At 61.1% G+C, this 18,400-nt stretch overlaps 2 protein-coding genes across 32 annotated transcripts in view; one reads left to right on the top strand and one right to left on the bottom strand.

Moving 5' to 3' along the window:
• Positions 1 to 3,858, bottom strand: part of ARVCF (ARVCF delta catenin family member) — a 50,810-nt gene extending 46,952 nt beyond the window's left edge. For 6 of the 8 annotated variants that reach the window (XM_070628050.1, XM_070628059.1, XM_070628049.1 and 3 more), the window contains exon 1: positions 3,666 to 3,849. The gene's annotated coding sequence lies outside the window, so the exon portion shown is untranslated. Of the gene's footprint in view, positions 1 to 3,665 lie in introns of all 8 variants that reach the window. The other 2 variants (XM_070628057.1, XM_070628056.1) reach the window with 2 other exon arrangements.
• A 157-nt stretch (positions 3,859 to 4,015) lies between these two features.
• Positions 4,016 to 18,400, top strand: part of TANGO2 (transport and golgi organization 2 homolog) — a 50,599-nt gene continuing 36,214 nt past the window's right edge. For 2 of the 24 annotated variants that reach the window (XM_070628113.1, XM_070628098.1), the window contains exons 1-2: positions 7,974 to 9,338; positions 9,697 to 9,837. The gene's annotated coding sequence lies outside the window, so the exon portion shown is untranslated. Of the gene's footprint in view, positions 4,238 to 7,912; positions 9,530 to 9,696; positions 9,838 to 18,400 lie in introns of those variants that run through there. The other 22 variants (XM_070628112.1, XM_070628108.1, XM_070628101.1 and 19 more) reach the window with 21 other exon arrangements.

Genomic DNA, 18,400 nt, shown 5'->3' with positions numbered 1-18,400 from the left:
AGGAGAACCAGTAGAAGACACCAGTGTGGGGGAGTGGCGGGCACCCGCAGGGCTGTGGGGGTGGAGTCCCAGGCAGAGCTTCCCGCAGGAGGAAGGGGGGGAGCAGATGGACTGGGAGGTATTGGGGGACACAGGGTGGTGGTGGTGGCAAGGGGAGGCCTGGGTCTCGGTCCCTAGAGCACCCTTGTTATAGGGCACTGTACAAGTGGGGTAGGGCAGAGCCTGACAGGAACCCTGGGGCAGTGGACAGATGGATGAGTGTGAGACACGAAGGCAGAACTAGTGACGGGATTTGTGACGAGAAGGCAGGGGCACCTGTCTTGAGGAGCCCTTCCCAACATCTCCTCAGTGCTGGTCTGCAGGCTCTGGGGTCACTTGCCAGGGCAGGGACCCTGAACCAGGAGCCTGGGGGCCAAGGGAGCCCCACGCCCCTTATCGGGCTCCAGCCCCAAACAACGACAGCCTGAGGAAGCAGACAGCCCCACTGGGCTTCACAGCCTGGGCCTACCGTTGATGTGGGCCCCCCCACGCTGGCGCTCTCCGAAAATCTGTCCAGTTTGTCCCCAGCCTTGGAAAGGCCTGCTGGGTCTCCAACTGGGGCAGGAGGCTGGTCCAGGCTGCAAGGCAAGTCACGCAGCCAGACTGGTAAGCTATGGACCTGTCATGTTTGACACATGAGGCAGCTCCCATGGACACAAACAGAATCCAGAGGAGGGATGGGGCCTGGGCTGGGCGGGCTGGGTGGGCAGCTCAGGGCAGTGGCAGGTGGTGAGGAGCCCGGATGAGGGTCAGATAGGCCTGCCTGGGATCTGGCGCGATACTCGAGTCGTGCATCCTGCTCTGCCTCAGCACATCCTCACGTGCCCTTCCAGGCCCCTGGTCACTCTGTGTGCGCCGTGAAAAGGCACGCACCTCCGCCGTACCCCTCATTTCACAGATGAGGATGCTGAGGCACTGGGAGGCACAGGCCCGCCCTGAAGGGCTGGCTCAGAGTCCTCTTCTGAAACCCTGGGCAAAGGTAGGGCGGCCCATGGAAGCCAGGGAGGCCCGTGGGGCAAATGCCTGAAGGAGGCCTCACTTCAGGGCCGTGCAGGGCCTGTCCTCCACTGTCCTTGCCCAAGTCTGTGCTCAACGACTCCCCATCAGCCCTTGGTCCCCCTCTGCCTGCACCAAGGGTGGTCAGGGGCACTGGAGCGACCAAGGGGCCTCTAATTGCATGCACGCCTCTCCAGCTCCACACCCTGAGGGGGCAGGCTGGAGAAGGCAGGGCTCTAGCCTCCCTGCCGGCTGCCTCAGGGACAGGTCCCCGCCGCAGGGGGGCTGGGTGGAGCCTGCCTGCCTGCCATGGCTATCCGGGGGCCCTCCAGTGGCCAGACTTGGCCTGTTGCTGCTTTGCTAGAAGCTGAGGACCCCTCAAGGCCCACTGGGGCAGTGGGAAGGGCCTGGCCTGACACAGGAGGGGCGAGACAGGGCAGCTGTGTAGGGGACAGGGGTGCCACCAGCTCTGGGCTCATCTCCTCGACCTGTGCAGCAGGCCAAGACATGAGCCCTCCCCGTGGGGAAGCCCGTGAAGGGATTCCTGACTGCCCCGCTCTAGTCAGTCCCTAATGCTGGGACTCCTGCAGAGTGGCCCAGTGACTCATTCCAGCCTTGATGGGAGCAGCACCACTTGAGCCACCACTGGGCAAGTTCCCAGTACCCCCTGTGGTCACCTTGGCCTCTCACACCGCTTGCCCCCAGGACCTCCACCCTCACAGGGCAGATGCTAGGGGCTGGCTGAGGCTCTGGGGTGCCTGTCTGTGCCCCCTAGCTGTGCTACAGTTCCTGGCTCCCCAAGGAGGTGCAGGGTCCCACTGCTCATGTCCCCCAGGCTTTTTTCTTGGGGTGAAGAGAACGCAGTGAACCCACCCTGAACCCTCATGCAGCGCAAACAGGGACGGAGGTGCAGCCCTGACCTCACGGAGCCTTGGAGAGGCCGAGGGGCCCCTGGGACTGGGAAGAGACCTGAGAGGCTACCTCTGGAAGGGGTGCCACGCAGCCCAGATGTGGCAGGCGGGGAGCAGCTCTAACTTAGCAGGACTGAGGGCTGGGTCCAGTGGGCCCAGGAAGAACTTGGTCAGCAGAGACTCATGTCTGTGTAGAAAAGCCCATGAGGAAGAGCAGGGCCGGGACTGGCTTGGCTGTGCTCCCACGACCCTCCTCCCCAAGCCAGGACTAGAGTCCCTGAGCACAGTGGACTGAGCTCTGTGCCCAGTCCTGTGCTGAGTGCTGTGGACCACAGATATGAGGGCGTGGGGCAGCCGGGGACAGACATGGTACTGTGCATGCAACAGGGCGAGGCTGAGGGAAAGCACACACTCTGGATTCACAGCCCCACACACCATGGCTGGACCTGAGGCCTGGACCACGTGCTCAGGAACTCAGTGGCCATGGGCCCAGCGTGCTGGGCAGAGGGCTCTGACAGTCCCCTGTGTCCAGCACTGTCCCGCGTCCAGAGATACACTGAGCACAGGACAGGCAAGACCTGCTGGGAAGGGGCAGGCCTCTGGCGACGGCCTGGATCTGGGAGCAGAGGCAGAAGGAGTCACAAAGGGTGGAGGCTCCCAGTGCACCCCCGGTATGTGTCCTCGCAGGGGGAGGTTGCCCCCACAGGTTTAGCCACTCATCCCCCAGTCCCTTGGGTTTACTAACCCTGACCTAGTGTGTGTCCTGCACAGGGACGTGGGTGACACGGGGAAGAGGTATGAGTGAGGAGTAACCACCTGAAACTCCATTGGGGCGGTTCTTTCCTTTTCCTTGTTTCTAAACACGCCTGGGTCTAAAGGGAGGGGGGAGCCAGAGTCTTGGAGCTCCCTCTTCACTGTGATACGTTACTACAGGTTAACGATGATGACACGCTGTAAGAACCCAACATTTAATTCTGTAAAGATTAAAATGGGAAGGCTGGAAACTGCAGGCTGCTGGCCCAGGGAGACGCCTCATCAAACCTGGATTGCATACTACTCCGAGTGGGAAGGAGGCGCCTCCACCTGGGGCCGGTGTTTCACCCAGGGATCGAAGGGGTGGCAGGAGGTGGGGGACCCAGGTCGGGACACTGGGCAGGGACCCCGGGCGGCGTCCCCTCCCTGGTCTTCTACGGGGCGAGAGCAGCGCGGTGCAGGGACATCCCTTTGGCCGGCCCGGCCGTGTCCCCGCGCTTCCCGGCAGCGCACCGCCCCAGTAAAGTTCCCCGGCCCCGCCACCCCTCCGGCCGTGGGAAAGTTTCCGTGGCTGCGCGGCCCTGGCTTGAGTCGCCTGGCGTCGCGCGGGGCGGACACGGCTGCGAGGCCGGGCCGTGTCTCGGCTGGGGCGCGCGATGCGGGGCGCCCCGGCTGGACCAGGGCCCCGAGACCACGCACAAAGGGACCCGCCCCCGCCGGTCCAGGGTCTCGCGCCCGGGGCGCCAGCGAGGTGCAGGTGGGGCAGAGCCGGCCTTTGGCCCCCGGTCCCGACGCCCCCCCCGGACCTCGACTCCTGGCCCAGAACCCCACATGGACCCCGGCTCCCGCCCGGACTGCAGCCCAAAACCCGGTCCAGATCTCTGGCCTCGCCCCAATCTCAGCCCCGACCCCAGGCTCCAACCCCCCGGCGCCCTCCCCGGACCCCGCCCCCCGGCCTGAGCCTACCTGGAGCGCGGCGTGGGCGGCCCCGCAGCGCGGCCCCCGCCCCCAGACGGGCGTCCCCGGGTCCCTCGGCGCGCGGCGGGAGCAGGGCGCGGCGCGGGTGGCGGTCAGCGGGGCCTCAACTCGGGCTGGCGCGGGGTCAGACCCCTCCCGGGCACAGCGCACAGCCCCGGGGCCAGCCCTCCCCGCCCGTCCCGCGGCCCGTGCGCAAAGCGGGCCTGGCCGGCGACGCGACCCTCCGCCCCGCCCTATCCGACCGCGAATTTTCCCATTGGCCGGGAGACCCGGCGCGGCCCGGCAACCGGCGCCGATTGGACGGACGCAGGGAGACGCCGGCTTGCCATAGGGCCCCCGGGGTGTCCGTCCCGGATGACGACCGGCCCCTTCGTGAAGTGGCCGAGGCCCGGGCACCTGCCGGGACCGCTGCGGCGGCGGCTGGGGCCGTGAAGCTGCCCCTGCCTGGTCGCCTTCAGGGACGTCCGCGGGCCGTGCGGCCCCGACCCGGGGCTGGCAGCCTCGGCGCCCCTTTCCCGGACCCTGGCTCCGTTGCCTCCATTACTACCCCCAGTTCGCAGGTATCTTTCTCCAGCGCCTACTGTTCGCCCGGAGTTGCGCGAAGCGCCCTCCCGTCGACATCAAATTGTATTCCTCGCACAACCCGCGAGGCAGAGTTCTACTGCCATCCCATTTACAGATGGGTAGCTGAGGCTCAGAGAGGTTCTCACTTCCTTTCGGCCACCGGGGCTCCACCCAGTCTGTCTGACCCTGGGGTCTAGGGGTTCTTCCACCCTCATCGCGCCACGGTTGCCATAGCGGAGGAGGGGGTGCGGCCTTGGCTCAGCGAGGCCGGAGAGGGTGGCGGCCTGCAGTGTTTCTGAGGGCAGAAAAGGACACCTCAGTGAATCAGGGGTTTTCCTCCCTCAATAGGCCTGAATCTACAGACACCCTGAACTCAGCCCACCCTGTAGGGCCCCACGGGACTGTCCTCTGTCACCTCCGCCATCACATCGCCACAGATCTGGGCCTGGGGAGGCGGAGTCTGTGCATTTATCACCCCCACTTCTGGGTGTCCCATTTCCTCCACCCTACCTGCGTCGTGGAGGAACACTGTGGGGTTCAGCCACCAGAGCTGAGTTTACCAAAGGTTGTATTTCCCTGCCAGGTGGGGAGCAGATGCCTGGCCCCTGCAGCGACACAGGGCACAAATGTGACGACAAATGGGACTGTTACCCTAGGCTAGGTCCACTTAACTTCATGGTGTGGAGGGCACCAGTGGGAATGCTGCCCACTGGGGCTTGTTTTAGGAGGTTCCTGAGATGGCCCTGGCTCACACTTTGTTCTAAGCCTTTCCTGCTCTGGTTTTACCTAGATTTGACCAGATCCTCAGTTTACCGTGTTCCCCAAGGCCGCCAGGGAGCCACACCAACCATGACGGTGCTGATGGGGGACCAGACAGTCCTGTCTTATCCATCCACGTCAGGGAACCAGTGTGTTCACCCAATAGTTTCTGGATCAGAACAAAGAAAGGGAAATGACTTGGGGCCAGAACTCACCACTGCTACCGCCACTGGGTCTCCTTGTGCCCTGGCATACATGGCACATCAACCCTAACAGCCCTGCAGAGCCAAGCAGCTACCAACAATCAACTGGAGCTGGCACTTGAGGTGACAACCATTTGGCACCCTGGCACAAGGATGTTGCTCAAAGCTCTGGGGAGGCAGAATGAAGTATCTCTCTCTGGAACACAGGGGCCCCCGTGAGCAAGATAGCACTCGTCCCAGGTAGCCTCACCATCGGTGACATTCTGACCCAGCTGCCTTGTGACCTGGGGGGTTCCCTTTCCTACCCTTAGCAGTGGAATTAATTAGCCCAATGGTCCCTACACATCTCTCCAAGGACATTGGGCCCTGGTCCTCCTGGAGCCCCTCCTCTCTCAGTGACCTTGTGGTGCAGCACCACCCCTTCCCCACACACTTGCTGATGGAGGCAAGAGGGCTGGACAGACCTCTGCTGAGAGCAAAGGGGAGAACTGTGCACCCAAATCAGCCCAATTGAGGGCTGCCCCCCTCCCTCTCATTCCCACCCACCACTCCCAACATGGTTCCAGAGACCTATCTGCCCCCAAGCTGGATCACCAGCCACATACAGAGGAGTAGGGGGACAGCACCAGTTCCAGGAGGACTCAGGGCCCCTGTCTGGCAGTGGGCCTACCATGACCTAGCCTGCAGGTGGGGGTCAGAAACAGTCAGAGAACAGGGGAGATGGCCTCCCTCCACCACTTGATCACTGCCACAGGGACCAGTAGCCCAGTCTCCTCTCTCTATCCCACTTTCTCTACCCAACTACTGGACAGCTCTGTAGTGACATCCCTGGGGCACGTGAGGAAAGCTACAGAGAAAAAAAGATTTCAGCTGGAAGTCAGGAAGAACTTCCCACTAGTTGTAGATGTTCAGAGGGTGGCCATATAAGGTGGCAGACATGTGTAATCAGAGGTGGGATGGCAGTGAGCCCCTTGCAGCCCTAAGACCGCAGGGCTCAGGTGCCCACTCCAACCCATCTCATTGGTCTTGCCTGCTCCCTACCACTAAATGTCATCCAGACTGGAGTCAGTGGTGACAGAGAACATCAGAGTGTCTGATCTGGCTCCACTGATATGGGGAGAGCGTGGCTAGGGTTGGGACTGGCCCAGGGCCATATGCTGTTCTCTGTGGCAGAGTGGGATGTGAACTTCCATCCAGCTCGTGTGACACTGCATCCCCCTTTGCAAGCAAGGGGGAAGCACTGCTCACGAGGGCCCCACCAATCTGTACCCCACTCCTCTGAGGTATGTGGCCCAGTGGTTGGGGGTAGACCACTCTGCAGCTGCTGCCCCATACCCCAGGGCATGGTCACTCGCCTCCAAGCCCCAGGTTCTATTTATCTGAACCACCACCTCTTGGCTGGACTGCATGGTCCAGGTGCCCAGAGGGAAATCACTGGCACCAGCCCAGCACAATTCTGCTGCTGGATGGCAGGAGGGAGGATTTGTGTGTCTCGCTGGGTCTACTGCCTCCTGGCCATGGGTCCTTGGGCATCCAGACTCTTTTGGTTCCTGTGCCTGCAAAGGGCTTCTGTTGGGTTCCAGGAGGAACACAGATGAGATGGCGAAAGAGTAGGGTGGAATGGGCCTTCGGGGGTGTCATGCAGGCTTGGGTTCGACTCTTATCTTTGTTGATTACCAGCTAGGCCCTTCTCCTCTCTGAGCTCGTTTCCCACAGGGCGTCAGTGCTCCAAGTCAGGATCAGGGTGCTTAGGTCTTCAACAATCCAGCCACCGCCACTTGCCACCTTTTTTGACTTCAAACAAGCAACATAACTGCTCTGAGCTTTGGTGTTTACATCCTTAAAATGGGATGAATGAGAACTGTGTATCAGAACAGTGGGTTTAGAGCACTAAGCACATTGTTATTATCCTCGATATAACTGTCATGCTTGTCATAGTTTGCTGAGTGCCCACTTTTGAGCAAGCGCTGGGTCTGTGACTCTCCACTTTCCCTGCACTCAGGCCCCAGACACAGCCCCGAAGCCAGTGTGGGCAGGGAGCCCAGCAAATGCCTCTGTCCTGTTGGGAGGGCCCTACTCAGTGCCCCTTCCCAGCTCATGCTCACGTGCTCACTCAGTACAGATCAGGCTGGGTCAGCCCTTCATCCTTGGCCCAGATCTGCAGAAAGCCTCGAGGTGGGCTCAAAGGCTATGCTGGCCAGCTGGGGCTGGAGGGCCTGGTCTGCGGTCTGCCCAGAGCGAGGCAGGGATGTCAGGGGGTCAGGGTTGCAGTGGGAAGGATGGCCAGGTGCAGAGGCCAGGACTGGGTGGATGGGGAGGGGGAGACCAGAACCCAGCCTGAGGGGTGGGTCTGGAAGTGACCATCCCTGTAGCGCTTCCTGCGAGGGCCCGGTGGGCAGGTGACCGATGGGCGCCTGGAGCTCAGGCCGCGGGCCAGACGTTTCCGTGAGGGCATGGGCTTGGGGGGCTGCAAACGCTGCGACTTCCCGCGGGGTCCCCTGGGTTGGCACGCCAAGAAGGCCGGGAAGGCTGCGGGGGGTCACGATGGGCCCAAACACCAGCGGGGCGTGGAGGCTTGGCGCAGCCCCGGGGGCGGGGCGCCGGGCAGGCTGCAGCCCCCGAGCGACTGCGCGCGCGACCAACGGTGCCCCGGGGTGAGGCGCGCCGCCCCGCCCCTCGCCGCGCGGCCCAATGGCGAGCGCGCAGACGGCGGCAGGGGCGGGGCCTGGGCGGCGGCGGCGGCGCGCGAGCGCGGCACCCGGAAGTCGGCGACGCAGGAGGCGGTGAGTGAGCTGCTGGGGCGGCCCGGGCCGGCGGAGGCACCCTCGCGGGCCGCCGGAACTTGGGGACGCGGGTCTCCAGGGGCCCGGGCGCGACGGGGCCGCACGTCCCGCCCTGCCTCAGTTTCCCCTTCCCGAGGCGTGGAACGGAAATCCAGCGGCCGAGTCCTGGGAGACCCGCCGAGCCTGGCGGCAGGAGAGCCCTGCGCGTCTCTGGAAGGCGGTCCCCGCCGGCCTGGGGTGCGGGGCTTCTGGCAGGCGGAGCCCGGCTCGCTGCGAGGAAGCAGACCGGAGGGAACTGCGCGGTCGCTGCGGGGTGGTGGGCTACGGCGTCGTCCGCTCTGAGCCCTGAGTCACGCTGCTGCCCGCCGCGCCTTGCTGCTGGGGCAGCGGGATCATCGCTGATGTCCCGGCGCCTGGACACGGCTTTCCTGGGGTGGCTCGGGGAGTCAGACTCCTCCCCTGAGGGCGTCAGGGGTGGAGGAAGGGCAGGGCTGCGCCCAGGGCAAGGCCTGGCCCCGCTGCTGGCTTGGAGACCTCTTCCACAACCTTAGCACCTCTCGTGCTTCCTGGCTTCCCTCTGGGCCACAGCTAGAGTGAACCTCCTGCTCTTGAACCAGTTCCTGAGCCTTAGGCCCCCTTCCTCCAAAGGGGATGTCGCATGCTCAGCACAGGGCTGGCCTGTCATCCTGCTATGCCCGCTGACTGCTGTTTTGCTGCTGCTGTTTGGGCTTGCAGGCCTCTTCTGTGAGCCCAGTGTGACCTGGTGGCAGCTCTAAGGGGTGCTTCCAGCTGGTAGCACTTCAGAAGTGCTTTCTCACACTCGCTTGTTGATCTTCTGGGCAACCTTTTGGGGCAAGTGTTCATTGGCCAAACACTGAAGAAAACTCAAGCTGAGGGACAAATGGTGTTCCCAAGGTCACTCAGAGCCAGGCTGGCTCCCGGTGTCTCTCTCTTCCTGGGCCTGTGTCCTGGAGCCTTCCTCATCAGGTGACCTGTCAGGTGGGGTGAGGGCAGCTGGAGAGGGTGGCTGTGTTGTGTTGGCTGGTGGACATGGCAGAGCTTCTGGATCTCAGTGCTCCTGTGGGTGGGGTGGGGTGGGCTGCCCTGGTGCTCCCAACCCTCCGGCCCCTGACCATTCACTCCAGTCTTGCTGCTTCGTGTTACTGTCATGTCCGCAGACTGCAGGCCCCTCGGACCAGGCCTGCTCCAGCGTGATTGACAACAGCTTTCCCCAGATGAAGGCAGCAGGCCGTCAGCTGTGCCCTGGCCACCCAGCCCCTCAGCTCTTGTTACTGCTTCATGCTTCTTCTGTGTCATTTGTGAGCTGTCGTTTTGATCACAGTTCACCACAGGTGACTCATCCTCCTGCCTGGCTTCCACACTAGAGGGCCAGCTCTCTGGAGGCACTGTGGACACTGTTTCCAAGCACATCCGTGGAGAGAACGGCCCAGGGCAGGGAGGCTGAGGGGGCTTCTAGAAGTGGGTCCGCACTTGTCATTGATGCTCCAGATGTGCAAGAACTGGGTTCATCTTCTGCTGAGATGTGAGTCGGTGCATTGAGGGCAGCACCACAGAGTCTGGCATTTGTTGGTCCAGACCATGGGGTTTGGTGATGGGCTTCGTGAAAACAAGGTCATCTCAGAACCAGTGAGCTGCCCTTTTTGGGTTATCAATGCAGCTTTTTTCTTTTTCTTTCGATTTTCTTTTTAGATTGCAAAAGCAATATATGCGCTCTTAAGAGTAAGAGGTCCAGCCCCTGTCTCCTGGCGGCTGCTGACACCCAGGGTGCATCCATTGGGGTCTTCGGGACCATGCTGGCTTAAAGAGCTTGCTTTCATCCTCTTTTGAGAGGTTAGTGAGAATGCCCTTTCCTTTTTTTTTTTTTTGACAAAGATTAGCCCTGAGCTAACCACTGCCAATCCTCCTCTTTTTGCTGAGGAAGACTGGCCCTGAGCTAACATCCATGCCCATCTTCCTCTGCTTTATACGTGGGACGCCTACCACAGTGTGGCTTTTGCCAAGCAGTGCCATGTCCACACCTGGGATCTGAACTGGCAAGCCCGGGCCTCCAAGACTCGGAACGTGCGAACTTAACTGGGCTGGCCCCTCCCTTTCCTTCTTTATTAGTCACGTGGGCCGTGGGGGCCGCTGTGAAGCTGGGCTGGGCCCTGGCTTGGAGGGAACTCCCATGTTCTTGCCAGAAGGAGCTGAGGAGCTTTCCGTAATACTCACTGTGTCCCTCGTTTGTGCTGCACGTTCAAACTGTGAAGGGACAATGATACTTGGTGTGAGGCTGAATTATTGCTCCAGAACAGCTGAAACATCTTAGGAGAGAGTATCGCAGTAGAAAATTTGTCATGGTGAAATGCCACTTACCAGCCCAAACGACGAAGTATAGATTGTAGAATCCTCAGTTGCCGAGTAGGCAGGAAGGGGGAGTGTTGCTGTGGGCTGGCTGCTCAGAATATTTACAGACGTCAGGGCTTTCTCAGCCAAGGCCCTGGGAACAGCGACACTGTGTTCCCATGTGTGTTTACCTCCTCTGCTGGCAGCTGCTGGGAGGATGTCACACGTCGGGCGAAAAGAGCAGCTCATGCTTTCCAGCTCCACCCCTGGGGGCTGCCACAGCGACAGTGCGGCCGCATGGGGTGGGGATGAAGTGCCTGGCTTCTCAGCCCCTCCTCATGAAGCCCGAGGGACCCTGGCCTTTGCGTGGCCTCTCAAGACTAGATGGACAGGCTGGCTGGCCTTAAAAATGTACTCCCACATGTGTAAAGTGCTTAGCATAATGAAATGGGGCTACAGGTGCTAGGGCCCAGTTGCCCTCCGCCCAGAGCCTAGAGGGGCACGGTCTCCGTGTAGGAGGCTGCTTGGGTGCAAACTGGGAGCCTCGTCTCCTCGAGTGTCTCAGCCCTGCATCTGTGTGTCATGGTAAAAATACCTCCCCATTCACTCGCGTGCGTCCCTGTCGTTCATCGCTGCCTTCCGACCTGGCATGTCTGCCCTCCGACCAGATGCCCTCTTTGCTTTTCAGTTGACAAGGGAAAGCATTCCTCACCTCGTGGCCCCCGGTTGTCGGTTGTGGCTTTGCTCTCTGCCCGGGTGGGTGGCATCACTGTGCAGAACCCACGACAGCCCGGCGGCGCTGAGTCCTCCTCTGAGGCATTCTGAGCCAGGCCTGAGTCCGTTCTTGCCCAGCCTCTTGTGCACAGCCTCTTCTTCCGGCCTTTCCTTCCTCACCTCCCTCCACCCAGAGGAACATCTCGAAGCCAGTGGGGGAAGGAGGACAGGGGCTGTCCACTTGCTTGTCATGCAGCGTTTGCGAGTGGACAGTCCATTTTTTTCCCCGATGTAAGACGTGCTACCGTGAGAGTGTGCGTGTGTTGAGTGTCCAGCTCCATGGGTCGTGCGGTGAGTCTAGTCACGCAGCTCCATCCATATCACTGTGTGGAAACCATTGCCAGCACTCTCCTGTCTCCCTTGTGTCCCATGTCCCCCAGTCCAAGTGGCCCTGCCCTGACTTCTGTCCTCATGGGTGAGTACAAGCGCCGGTGGTGTGCTGTCTCCTGGGTGGGGCCTCCCGCTCCGCCACACGCTGCTTGGGCGCATGGACACTGCTGGGGACAGACACGGGATGGCTTCCAGTTCCTGGCTGCAGCCTTCCTTCCCTATGTTGCTTCATGGACCAGGGCACGTGCATAGCACTTGTTGGTGAGTGGGGGGGGGGGGGCATGGCACACTCACTCAGAGTTTTAGAAGATGCTGTGAATAGCCAAGAGGGAGACTTGCCCTCCAGACACTAGAGTATGCGCTGAAGCTAAGGTAATTAAACCCATGCGTCAGAGGCCTGGTGACATGTGCACAGCCCCAAGGGGCCATGTGACTGGATGTCTGAAGTATGCCTGAGGTGGGGCAGACTGGACGCCCGGGTGGCTGGGAAGCACAAGGGGTCCATACCTCCGACCACTCAACAGGCAGACCTTGAGCAGATCCAAGAAGTAAGCTAAGCCATAACTGTGCAAGGAAGTCAAGAGAAGGGGCTCTTCCTTTGGGACAGGGAGGGCAAACACTGCACTCAAGATAAGAAAATCTGCAGTGAAATGACAGACCACTTTGGATAGGGAGTACCACGGCAAGGCTGCAAGGAGGGGAGGGCTGGGAGGAAAGCTTTGTGGCTTGGGGAGCACTCAGGGCCTGCTGCCACACCATGGCACCTGCGCCATAGACCAGCGAGGCCAAGGCCTGATTCAGTACCCAGGTCAGTGATTCCTGGACATGGGGGTGCAGGTGGCCACAGGACACACAGCCACTGGGGATGCCAATGAAACCTTGGTGAGAGTGTTTTCTGCCACTGGAGGGTGGACAGCGGCAGGTTCTGGTGCCATTGGGGACGCCCCCTTGCCTGGCAGGCAGGACCTGCACAGGACATTTGGAGGGAGTTGTGCCAAGTCTGCTCATCTAAGAGCGTCACCCTCTGACCAAGCCATCCTGCCTTCTGGACCTCTGTTCTAGGAAGGTCCTCAGCCCATTTGCAAAGTGTGTACATGGGGTAGAAACTTGATGGGACCAGAGCCGAGAGGCGGAGCGAAGGCCACATCCCCTGCAAAAGCTGGGCAGCGGCAAACAGGCAGGCACACTGCCCTCTGGTGAGGACGGACCTGCGTAGCCTATCATTGGGGAGATAACCCCACAGCACACGCCTATACTTTGCTGAGAAAGTTCTGGAAGTACACAGCCAACCGGAAAAGGGGCTTTTGTGTGACTCCTGTAGTTGGAAACTTTCCAGATGAAAGTGTGCTCCTGGATGACCTGGGAGTGGGGACCACAACCCCAGACCCTGCTGGCCCCCAGAAGCTGCTTCTTGTCGCAGCAGGAAACGTGGAGCCTTGGACTGTGGCATGGAGATGCCGATGGAGAGGGTGGACGATTAGGCAGCAGGCGTGAGAGGCCAGCGTGGGCTGTGAGGCTGGGAAGCACGCTGTCCCTTGGTGCAAACACCAGAGGAGGCCGTGGTGGCTGTCCCAGGTTGGGTGGGCAGCCCTCACAGTCAGTGTGTGATGCCCATTAGACCCTGGGGCAGGGTGAGACTGGCAGCCAGGTAGGGTCTGGTGCACAGAAGAGGGAGACGGGCCGGCAACCACCCCCAGCAGTGCTGAGGTCTGCCCCGTCCCCCTGCAGGCTCCTTCCTTGTCTGGACTGGTGGTGACAACAGGGCCCTGTCAGTCTCACCCTCAGGCCCCTTTGCCTCCTCTCCCCGTGGGCCTTGCCTTCCCTCTCACCAACCTGTCTCTGCACCGGGCACGAGGGCCCAGGGAAGCAGATCCTTGCCCTTGGTCAGTGGGCTATGGACCAGTCCGTCTGGGCGCCTGGCTTTGTCCCCACATGGCCCTCATCTGGGCCACTACCTCCATCACCACATCCCTTGGTGTGTGGTCTTGACCCATCCTTGGCCATCTTTGCCTCTGTCTGTCTGCGTCGCTTTTCGTTATGCTCTAGTTAGACACTGTGGAGGGAGTTTGGGGCTTGACTCTGCTGAGAAGCCTGGTACTTCTGGAAGAGGGAGTTTGCCTGGCTCCCCATGGCTGTCAGGAACACCCTGTGGGCTCCTCTGGAAGACAGGGGCGGAGGAAAGAGGCCTGGCTGGAGGGGTGACATCCAAGGCCACAGTGAGCAGGCAGTACGGAGCATGCGGGGAGAGCTCTCGAGAGCCGGATCACCAGATGGGCCTGAGTGCTGGGATGGCTTCCGTGCCTCGCCGCCAGCGCCGTGTGCTCAGTCCCTGGTGCTGAACCCACGGCCGTCCTTTCTGTCTTGCAGGACTCCCAGGGGTTAGGCCAGCAGAAAGCGGGCTGCACCGACCTGGGATCGGGAAGACTTCCGCTGGCTTTCTTAGAGAGGCCGGGAAGCCCTGGGCTTTGGTTGAAGAGAGCTCTTTCCTTTTGCTTCACACCTTGCAGGTTCTTCTGGCTGGGGCTGAGGTGAGCTGAGGGACCCGAGGTGTGTGCAGGAAGTGCAGGCCCTGCCCTGCACGCAGAGCTCTGGGAGAAGGCCTGGCAGAGGGGCACGCTCAGGCTGGTGGAGGTCCCCCCTGGGACCCAGTGCTTCCCTGGTTGCTTCTAGGCAGGCCAAGGTCACAGCAGGAGCCCCAGGCCACGTGCTGGGGAAGCAGTGGCGAGTCGGCGGGTGGGAGGTGTGGGCGTGCTGGCCTGCTCCATGCTCATGCAGCCTCACACGCTTGCCCGGCCTGCCTTGCAGTCCCTGGGCTGAGGGCCTTCACGGCGGTCTCAGGCTGTGCTGGACCCTGTGGGAGCGAACACCCTTCTTGGGGCTGCGGCCTTCCTTTTCTCCTCAGGACTTCGTGCTGGTCCCTATTTAGTTCCAGAAAAGTCCTGGGTAGTTTTTGAAACAGGGTCATCACTTGGCCAGGCTCACAGAGGTTAGTATTTTATGTGAAATCTTGTTTGTGACAAGGATTGCCTGGTTGTCGTGTGCAGCCAGGGGCATCTGTGTGAGCCGTGGAACGTGGTGTCGCAAGGAAGCCATAGCGAGGATGCTCCAGAGGTGTGGAGCTTGAGCAACTGCCCGTGCTGCCTCCTACCCTGCAGGGCCAGCACCCTGGCTTTCTATTTAGAGCCACCCAGGCCACAGCTGGCATGCCCCTGGGGCCTCACAGACAGCATGCAGTGGCCTGCTCCCCCGCAGCAGTGGGAATGATGGCTTTCTCCTGGTCGGGGCTGTGGAGCCTGCCACTGTGCTGTGCCTGTGTCCTGGGCACTTGTCAGGACATTCGGCCACCTCACGGGCTCTGCTCTCCAGCCTCATGTGTGGCCCCTCAGACTCCTGCCCATGCTTCCTCTCCTTTGCCTGGGCCACCGTCTGGAGTCTTCCATTCTTATGGGCCAATCTGAGGCACGGCCACACCGCTGTGTGCATGGCAGTTGTGAGAAGCACCCGTAGTGGGACCACATGTAGGCACGGTGACTTTCCACCATGGCCAGGATGGGGCCACTACCTTATCACCAGCTTTCCCAGGGGCTTCTCACCCCTGGGGAGGGTCGGCTACTGGGACAACAGCGAGACCAGCAGGGCCACTGTGAGAGGCATGCTGGCTTCCAGGTGTTTGTGTGATGTGGCTGAGTGGAGCGGCTTGTGGATTTGCCAGGGTGGTGTGGATGTGCAAGTCCTGTGCTGGGGCCGTCTTGGCCTTCTGGGGAGACACCTGGGAGTGGATACCAGGTTGGGGAGGCCCAGTTGACCCCAGCACGCCATGTGTGCCCACTCCTTCACCACGAGTGCAGTCTGGCCTCCTCCAGGTCAGTGTGTCACCTGCCCAGAGAGCCAAGTTCTGTGGCACATGCTCATTGGGTGGGGACCTCTTCTCCGTGCCCTGGGTTACCTGGCTGCCGTCTCAGTTGCTGTGAGGTGAAGTGAGGGGAAGAGAGGAAAAATGAGCCCTTTACAGCTGGAGAGGGCAGGCATGTGATGTCTAACTGTCTTCCTCAAGCCTGGCAGGTGTGCACATTGTACGTGGCCTCCGTGATCTCTGGGGCAGGCAGCACCTGGGCGCAGGATGCAGAGGTGGGGTGTGGCTTCCTGCAATGCTCAGGTGCCACCAGGCATTCCCACCTCAAGGTGTCCGCCCTGTGGTCACCAAGGCCCATGGGCAAGGCTCCTAGTCAGATCCCCTAGGACTCTCCTGCCTTCTTCTTTGGGCTGTGGGCTGGCTCTGGCCCCTGGCCCTCGGGGATGACCCCAGAACCCTGCATAGATCTGTCTTCTTGGGCCACCAGGGACGTGCAGACACTCCTCCAGGGCCTTGGCCTGTGCGCTGGGCCCCGGGTGAAGGTGGGGACAGCTGGGTTGGGGGCCTCACTGAGAAAGCCAGTCATGCTTCTGCCTAGGACGCCACCCTGCCCACACTTTTTATAGCGCAGGTGCCCTTTAGGGTGCGCTCCCGTTGACAAACGTAGATGCCATCTGTAGATGCCATCTGGTGCAGCAGGACCTGGGGAAGCCCCTTCTATCTCCCCACCCTCCCACCCTGGGCCAGGAGCCAAGGGGAGTGGGAAGGAGCGTTTTCTTAGCACCCCAAGCGACAGGCGGACAGGCCCACAGCAGCAGGGCAGGACTCCGTCTGCCACTGTGGGTGAGGCCAGCCGCCCACCTGCCCTGTGCCCAGGAGATGGTGCAGTGACCAGGACGACAGTGGTGTATCCAGGGCTTGCTCTTGGAGCCTGGAAACTCAGCAGAAGTGAGAAGGTGGCTCATGAGCAGGGGTGTCAGGAGGACCCCCCAAGCCCTGAAGAAGGTTTTGGAGCTCTGGTGGGCCTGGGTGGGGGCACACTGGGAGAAGGCCCTGCGCCCACAGGACCTGCCGGGAGTTTGCTGAAGGAACATATGGAGCCTAGGTGCAGGGCTGCTGGGGGGATGGGAGGTGACACTGGGAAGGGGAGGAGCCACTGGGCAGCGGGCCTGGCTCGAGTAGGGGGTGAGGGATTGGAGAGAAAGGCAGTTCCTGATGGTCCCCTCCCCAGGGGCTGGCTTTCCTCTGGTCCTTCCTTCCCAATGACCGCGTCTTCGTCAAGGCCGCAGCCCTGGGCTCTGTGCCCACACCTCTGGCGCCAGGCTGCCTGGAGACCCATTGGGGACCTGCCCTTTGACCACGGAGCCCTCCTTGCCGCCGTTTGGAGGGCTGGTCTGCCACCCGCCCAGGCAGGCTAGGACGGTGAGGTCCTGCAGCCAAGTTGGAGGAACTCTGCATCTGCCCTGTGAGCATCAGTAGCCAGAGCTGCCCCTGACCAGTGGCCTCACCCAGCAGCCAGGCAAGCAGCCCAGGGGGCATGTGGCAGGCCAAGGCTCCCTCCCCTGAGAGCCCAGAGTGGCACGTTCCTGGTGGGGCAGGAGGTTCCTGGTGGGGCAGCCGTCCATCCCAGTGGGGCTCTGGCCAGTGGGATTCAGCAGGGATGGGCTGGCAGGGCTTCTCCCACTGATCGCGGTCAGCCTGGGTACCACAGATATCACCAGCTGGCCTCGCCTGGAACATTCTTGTCTGGGAGAGACCAGCTCCCCCAGCATGAGGGAGCCTGTGTCTTCTGTGCTGGACTGTGATCAGGTGGCCAGTGCTGGGTACCCTATCAACTGCACCTGGCGGATGGGACATCTGGGGCCCCGGGAGACCCAGCATGCTTCCCATCTCCCTGTACTGGGTTCTGGATGATTCTGCTGACCCGTCTCAGCAGCTGTGTCTAATCTGCTCTTAAATCCACTGCTGAGTTTTAATTTGTGATTGCTGTAGCTTCCATTTCCAGAAGTTTTTTCTGGAGCTTGATGAACCTCCTGGTTTGCTCTTTGTCACTTCCTGTTCCTTGCAGATGCTCCCAAGCTCCTCTTTACTGCAGAGCATGGTCGGTTCATGAGGTGTGGGGATCTCTTCCTGCTGCTTGCTCATGGCGCTTTGTTTCGTGTGTGTTCTTTCTGACTGCGTGCTGCTCTCCGTTCGTGAGGCTGTTTCTGAGACTTTTTGGAGAGCTTTGGTTTGCTGGGTGCCTGGGGGCACTACTGGCATGGCAGCCCCTCAAACCAAGTCTAGGCATGAGGCTCCCTGGACTCCTGGGGTGGCCCTGGCTCCACTGGTGGGACTTCTCAGGGACTCCCCCACTTCTGTGTGCTGTCCCCGCGGCCCCTGGATGGCTGTGGATGTAGCCCACCTTTATCCTGTGAGTGCTGCTCTTTGGGGTCCCTTCACTTGGGGGAGGGTTTTCTAATAGACCCCCATCTCGGGGCGGCCGTAGGCCTTGTCTTCTCTCTCCCTTGCCACCCAAGGCCGCCAGAGCCCAATGTGCTCTGATGGGCCGAGGCCCCAGGGCAGGACAACCCTGCACTCTGTGTTCTCTCTCTCTGAGTTCCTGTGTTCTCTGAGCTGTTGGCCAAACCCTGTATGATCTTGTCAGCTCTTGCCTGCTTTTAAGATGTTTTTATATTCTTTCAAGCATTTTGAGTTGTTTTCACTGGGAGGGTGGTCCCAGCTGCCTGCCCACCAGTGTTGGGATCGTCAGGCACCTTTGGGATGATAGGCGCCTAAGAGCGGGGACCCAGCCTGGCTCCCGTCACCTCAGGGCCCCTTCTGCATCAGGCACTGCCTTTGGCACAGCATCCTATGAGGGCCAGTGGCCAGCAGACCATCTCAAATGGTGCACGTCCTCTAGCACCCTGCACTTCTGCAGATGGTACTTGTCACCATGGCAGTGCTCCACCTGCATAGCCACCAGGTTCTTCCTGAGGGCAAAGCTTGGTCCTCTGAGGCCATCACCAACAGCCAAGCTTGCGGGGGCCTAGAGGAACACGGGGCTGAATCCTGGGGGTCCCTCCAGGGCCTGTGGGAGCCAGTGGGGATAGTAGTGGAGTGAATTTTACC

The sequence above is a fragment of the Equus przewalskii genome, chromosome 7, assembly GCF_037783145.1.
Source record: "Equus przewalskii isolate Varuska chromosome 7, EquPr2, whole genome shotgun sequence".
Lineage (NCBI taxonomy): Eukaryota > Metazoa > Chordata > Mammalia > Perissodactyla > Equidae > Equus > Equus przewalskii.
This window is presented reverse-complemented; position numbering and strand designations above follow the sequence as displayed.